Source organism: Solanum tuberosum, unplaced genomic scaffold (genome assembly GCF_000226075.1).
Source record: "Solanum tuberosum cultivar DM 1-3 516 R44 unplaced genomic scaffold, SolTub_3.0 scf00546, whole genome shotgun sequence".
Taxonomy (NCBI): Eukaryota; Viridiplantae; Streptophyta; class Magnoliopsida; order Solanales; family Solanaceae; genus Solanum; species Solanum tuberosum.
The window spans coordinates 223,586-230,735 of NW_006239469.1; the positions used below are offsets into that span (position 1 = coordinate 223,586).

A 7,150-nucleotide genomic window follows, 5' to 3' on the forward strand; every position below is an offset into this window, starting at 1 on the left:
TGGATTATGGATTCAAGGGTAATGATCTCATGTTTACGACACTTCTCATTCTCTTACTCACTTGCTCGAGTCTTGAAACAAGTTACTAGAAGTTCTAGAAGACTCCACAAAGGACTCAAAGGGACTTTCTTAGAATGTTCGAAAGAATTCTCAAAACTTAACTCTTAACTCTACCTTGAATTTGAATTATGACTTCAAGGTTATAATCATGTTAGGAATGATTTTATGTGTTTAGAAGTAGCTTAGAGTAGTTAGAATCGAAAAGGAGTGAAGGCACCCTTCGAAAGAACTCAAACGAAGAAACCGATCGCAAACTGGACGGGGCAGGAGACCCTGGGGCTATGGGTGGCGCGGGGCGCCAGACCCTAAACTTCAGAGCATACTTTGGGGCGCTCTGGCTGGCGCGACACGCCAGGCCCCAACCCAGAAGGCTCGACGAAATTCTTTTTCTCGTTTTCTTACCCTAATTCGCTATAATCGAACGGTTTCTTCCCCAATCACTTGGATTTGATTACTTCACATAAGTACACTCTAATCTACTCAATACATCCCTTAAAACACTCACTTTGATCTCAAGAAATCATCAAAAACCCAACACAACAAAATTTAGAAAGAACTTCAATAACACCTATCAAGAACTCTAATCTTTCAACTTCAAGAATGAAATTTGCGCTGAAAATAACATGTTTGGTGTGTGGTTTAACAAACCAACACTATGGAAGCTTACATACCTCTTAGGGATCAAACACGTGGCGAAAACCCGCATCAAGACGCAAGAATCTCGACGAACACTTGATCCTCTCCTCTTTTCTCTTCTTGAACTCTCAACTAAAACCCTAGGCTAATTTTAGGATTATAAAACTGAACCCAATAGGATTAGACCCTTAAAACCTTACTAAAAACGAATTAAATCTGATTTGGTAAGGAAATGACCAAAATACTCCTCTAAAATCCACTTTTGACTTTCCTTATCTAGACAGCCCAACTTCGAATGCACATATCTCTCTTATACGAACTCGAAACTGAGCAACTCGGTGGAGTTGGAAAGATAATTCAAAGATCTTTCCTACGGTATCTGGTAGCACACCTAAGTCATCCTGATCTAGGAGTTGTGGTCGTTTGAAGTCGACCCAAAACTCATATTTAACTTAACTCTCCAAATATCAGATTTTGCTGTTTCCAATTTAATTCTTTTTGAAACTCAAGGTACTACATCTAGTGACCTTAACACTTAAGAAATTTTTAATTCCTTGGTAAAATTTCACTCACTGTGAAGAACGGTTGTCTTAGTTCGAATTTTTTTTCTAAGGTGTTACATGTACCACAAAAAAACATCCTTAACCAAGAGATCTCGGGTTTGAGTCCCTTTGGGTACGGAGTCGCCTTTGTTAAGGAACGCTTTATCCCCAATATAATGTGGGATTTCCCGACGCAAATCCAAATTTAGCTGGACTCCAATGTGGGTAACGAACACCGAATTAAAAAAATAATCTAATAACCTAACTTCCAACTAATTCTTCCACTCTATAAAAACCCAAAAGGTACCCAACAATTGGGCAACATACATTTTTTTCTCTAATATTCTTTAAATATATACATCTCTTTTAAGAAATAAAAAAAATGGCTGGGAAAATTGCATGTTTTGTGGTTTTGTGCATAGTGATGGTTGCATTGTATGCATCGGAGGCGTTTAGTTGCGGTCAAGTTCAGGCCGGGGTGATTAAGTGTCTCCCAAGATAGAACGATCTTACTCACCGGTGTGTCGGTACCTAAAATCACGGTGTCAGCGAACCACTCAACAGCAGTACAGTACACTTAGAATATTAGATTTAGTAGTATTAGAAGAAGTCCAAAAAAAATCGTTCAACTAAAATGAGAAGAAATCCCTCAATTTATAGAAAACAAAGGGTAGTGTGAAAAGGTTTTTATTGTGCCTTACCGGAAAGGTCACAAATCTTTGGAAAAGTCACAATCTTTCGGAAAGGTCAAGTCACATCTTTTCATAAAAGTCACAACTTTTCATAAAAGTCGCAACTTTTCATAAAAAGTCACAACTCTTTATAAAAGTTGCAACTTTTCATAAAAAGTCACAACTCTTCATAAAAAGTCGCAACTCTTCATTTTCCATTCACACCTTTTAAGAACCCAACAATCCCCCGCATGAATGGGGAATGCCTCCAAGACAAATAAACGGACAAGTATGTGTACTTTACAAGCAAGAATTAATTGCATATGGATAAGTAGGTTTCCCCTTGGACTTTCCATAGTGAAGATATGTCGGATATACTCGGTCGATCGGTAGATGCGATATCTTTGAACTGTCGAGCTTTGGTGTAGTCCTAGACAACCATATGTCACATAATTAACCCTTTACCGTTTATGGTTTTTACGGTTGGGTTCGTTTCCGCCATGAACACCTCATGATTTCATAAGTGTATAAAGAATAGGGTTTTGACAATAATTCTCTTTGAAGCGGCTTACACTTCACACTCACATAGGTGATTTCTAACTGTGTTATCGTGTAGATACACTATTTGGTCAAATCTGCCAAACTTAGCAAATCATTAAAAACATTAAGCTTTATTAGCTCATTAATAAGCCTTAATGTTGTATTATTGTTCCTGAGCATTGTTTTCATCACGAAATGGATTGAGTTGGTTGACAATGTCGAACCATTAGTCACAACTTTGTTTTTCTCCTTGAACCTAGCTCTTAGGAACTCCAGTCTGCTAGGTAGAGTTACCGCCATGATGACTTGTCCTAAGCCGTAAACCCATTTCCTTAGATGATCTTTCAACTTTCTCTATATTTAGGCCTTTTTAAAAGTGGATCCAACACATTATCATTTGACTTAACATAGACAATTGTGATAATTCCACTAGGGAGTAATTTTCTAACGGTATTATCACTACAAGAAATCTGACATATTGTGGCGCCAAAAGTCGCTACAAAAGGCCAAAAAGTCGCTGCTAAACACATATAGTGACGACCTTATGGCCGTGGCAAGTACTTCCATAACTAAAAGTTATTAGTGACGACAATTGATGTCGCCACAAAAAGTGCATATATAGTGGCGACATAATCGCCTCTAAAGGTAAGCAAATATCCGTAGGAGGATGACATTTAGAGGCGACTTGTTTTCGCCACTATAACTATTATAGTTTTAGTGGCAAGTAACTTCGCCACAATAACTGAATATTAGTGACGACCTTAGTCGCCACAGATACCCTTTTTGTTTTGAAAAAAAAATATGCAGCCATAATATTTTTAATTATACTTGCACAATATATTACACAAGTCAACAACCTATTGAAAATAAAAGTGACAACTAGAGATATTTCCCAAACAATGATACTGGAAACTTTCATAACTCATAGCATAGAGTAATTGTGCATACACATGAAAAGCACATTAAACATAAAAAAAATGTTCCTTGTCTAAAATAAATTCCACCTTGAATGCAAGTAACAACCTCTCAGCTCCTCAGCAAGTGTTACTCCTTTATATTGTTCCATAGAAAGGTACATCATTATTTTTTAGGCATACTTCAAACAGAACAGCTACTACCTACAAAAAAAAATCAAGAACTACTATCAGACCATTCTTTTAGAACATGAACAACATATCTCCCACCATTCAAGGTACACCTGCCACTGTTTTCAACAACATTGCATGACAATCATATTTTTTCTACGATACAAATCAGAGATTACGTACAATCGATGGCGACAAGAAGGTATTTGATATAAAAGCAACTCAAGGATTAATGTTGCAGTGTCTGTGAAGCAATAACTTGAATCACTTCTCCTGTACATATCAAATTATATGTTCATCCTAGTATACTAAGCACAGATCTTTAAAAAGTGTCAAAGGTTTACATATGCAGAAAAACTGATATTGCCGAATGAAGAATTATCATAATGGAATCCTCATCTTAACATTAAATGATACAAAACTAGTTCTTGATTTCAAGAGGAAAACAAAATTTGAACGACCCAATTTAAACAAAAGAAACAGATTGTTTTGCCTACTTAAAAATATCGAATTCAATTCCAAAAACATGCTAAACAAGACCTAGTCTTTATGTTGAAACCTCTTAGAAGATAAAAATAAAATATAGACAAATTAATGATGTCCTCTATTCCTTCCTTTGTCTCATGATGGATTATTCTCATTTCAACAATAAGATAAGCTACATATTAACATATTTTTCATTTAAACAAACTCAAAAAATGATGTAATTACAATAGCTACAGCTACAAGAATATGAGTGATCACCAATGACTATCAAGCTAAACATTGATAATCACACTTACTTAAAACAAAAACAAAGATATGTGGAAACAAAATTAAAACAACATAAGCATTTGAAATGGATTTTACACATGGTGAAAGCTTTAACAAACAATCACCCCATAATACTCAACTTTATGAGAGTAAAATATAAGCACAAGTAAAAATTTTATGTTTTAAAAATCAGAATTCAGATTTTATAAGAAAAGAAAAACTGCAATAATTTTTTTAACGACAAGTTGGTCTTCTTAAGAACTAGAAGAACAATGTTTTAGAAGTGAGAAATTTCAGATTTAAGAACAATTAAATCAACTTCATTTTAAAAACATCTTGAATAAATTTCCAAACTACCTTGTTAAATAAAGGGGAGAAACTGAACGTAGAACTAAACATCTCAAAAGAAAATAAAATTACAAACGAGAAACAAATTTGAGTCTGAAAAAGAAGAAAGCAGGTTTGAAAATCATTTAAGAGGCTAAAATTGTCTCAAAATTAACCCAATATATGAGCTGAATATATGACTTAGGAAGAATCTTATATTTTAAAGAAAAATGAATTTTAAAGGGACAAACACCTATTTGTAGCCTCACAACTTTAAATACCAAACATGTTGAACCTTTAAGTATTAACCAACTAGTCAACATCATGAACATTACTCAACAACAATGACTTAATATTTAATCTAAATTCAGAACGGAAAGTGACAATTTGATCATACTTAGCTCTATTTTCGATTAAAGAAGGCAAGACATAAAGTTTTCATTTCTTAAAAATTATTTTGTTTGACCTACAACTACTGCTAACATAGGAATTAACAATAGGCTAAAGAAAGGAAAACAAAGGGAGAACATATTAATAGCTAACCTCATGCTTTCATAAAAAGGAAAATTGGTTATATAACTCAAACAAGATTATAATTAAGTTAATCTACATGAAATAGAAACTGAGTAGAAATGAACATAATAACACTAAAACAGGGGTAACATTACTTATGTAACTCAAACAATGACTAAACTAAACTAAAGTACGCTAATTTAGACACACATATAATACGCAGAACTAAAACTACTAAGACAAGATGCAAATTACACCTAAACAGAAGTAAAACCATGCAAACATGAAACTTAAACTATTCTAATACTGAAATATAAACAAACAATATATAAGTAAACAAATTGAAAAGGGGATAAGATTACCTCTCTAGGGCACCAAATTGAGACACCGAGCTTGATGATCACCCCCACAGCAAATCACGAATTGTATACATGAAAGAAAATTAAAGGAAGAGTGAAAGATTTTTAGGTCAGACAATTTTTTATGCCCACTCTGTAATAACATTGTTCTTGACCTTAGATACTGTTGTTTGGAATGAAAATAATACGCAATTCTAGGATTCGAATAAAAAACAATCAATTTGGGGCAGATTTGGACTTATAAATCCGTTCAGAAAAACTCTTCCAGTAGAAGTTTTGTACGAAAATTCAAAATGAAGTGTTTAAAAGGTAAAAAAGAAAGTGAAGAAATACCATTTTGAGATCGTCCGTCGAAACAAGCTTTTGGACAACCAAAGTTCGTAAGATGCGTATGAAGAAATCCAACTTTTGACAAGTCCTTCATCGTACAAGGTGAGTTTTCATTGGGTTTTCCCAGATCTGGATGGTAACATGGATAGGATTTCAAAGGAGACGGCGTCATCGAGAGTGAAATTGGGGCTGCTTTGTTTGCTAATGGTGTGAAAATGAAGAAGTAGAAAGGGTTTGGAGGTTTAAAGGCTTATGTTTGGGTCGGGGTATTTTAGAAGTGATTGTGGGAGTTGAGAAATTGTGGCATTATAATATAACATCTAAAATGTGGCCAAATAAATACGATTTTGCAATGAAAAGGAGATAATTAATTAATTAAGCTTTAAAATTTAATAGAGTAAAACAACTATATACAAAAATAGATTAATTATAGTTATTAAATCATAAATGACCTTTATTTTGACAAAATAAAATACATGCTTGACTAATTTTTTATTTTATTTTTGAAGTAAATTAATTTTCAAAATTAATAATAATAATAATAATAATATATATATATATATATAAAGTAACTTGGTTTTTCGTAAATATTTGTTTCACCTTTATGAGATTAAAGAAACTTCACTAATTAATTAAATGAGAACGAAAATAATAAATAATAGGTGTGATCAATAGAGGGTATTTTTATTATCATCATTGAAATTTACTTTTATATATATTTCAAAACTTAATAAAAGATGTTGTTAAACTAATTATTTGTGTAGTACGTAGAGTAAATATTATTGGACATGTCAAATTACTCCATGTACTTGTGAATACTTATTTAAAATATGTGATTAGATTTATGTAATAATAAATATTTATTTATCACAAATACGTCTTTATAACTATTAATAAAAAAACAAAATTACATATAAAACATCTTTAAATTTTTAATAAGAATTGATCTATATACTAATTAGACTAAATATCAAAGAAAATAATTAGTTGTTATTGCAAAAAAGATGCTTTTAGTGGCGACCAAAAACTTGTTGCAAGAGATAACTTCGTCGCCACAAAATGTATCTTTAGGAGCGACAATATAAAAATCGCCACAAATATGTTTTCTTCCATGATTCAATAGAAAAAAATAGAACATTTTGTAGCGATCTAACCAAAGTCGCCACTATATGTCTTATTTATAGTAGCAACTACACGGGTCACCCCTAAAACTTTAAGCTTTTGTGGCAACCATAAGAGGTCGCCACAAAAACCTTATATTTTGTTGCAACTAAATGTGTCGCCACAAAAGGTCGTCATAGAAAATGATGTTTCTTGTAGTGTATGTCTATGTA

General features: G+C 33.0%; 1 long non-coding RNA gene across 1 annotated transcript; it reads right to left on the reverse strand.

The window, feature by feature from the left end:
- Positions 1–3,251: 3,251 nt before the first annotated feature.
- LOC102593450 (uncharacterized) lies at positions 3,252–6,121 on the reverse strand. Its single transcript, XR_368763.2, has 2 exons — positions 5,490–6,121; positions 3,252–3,567 (listed from the first exon to the last, which is right to left on the reverse strand). It is a non-coding gene; the product is annotated as an uncharacterized lncRNA (long non-coding RNA).
- Positions 6,122–7,150: the final 1,029 nt, after the last annotated feature.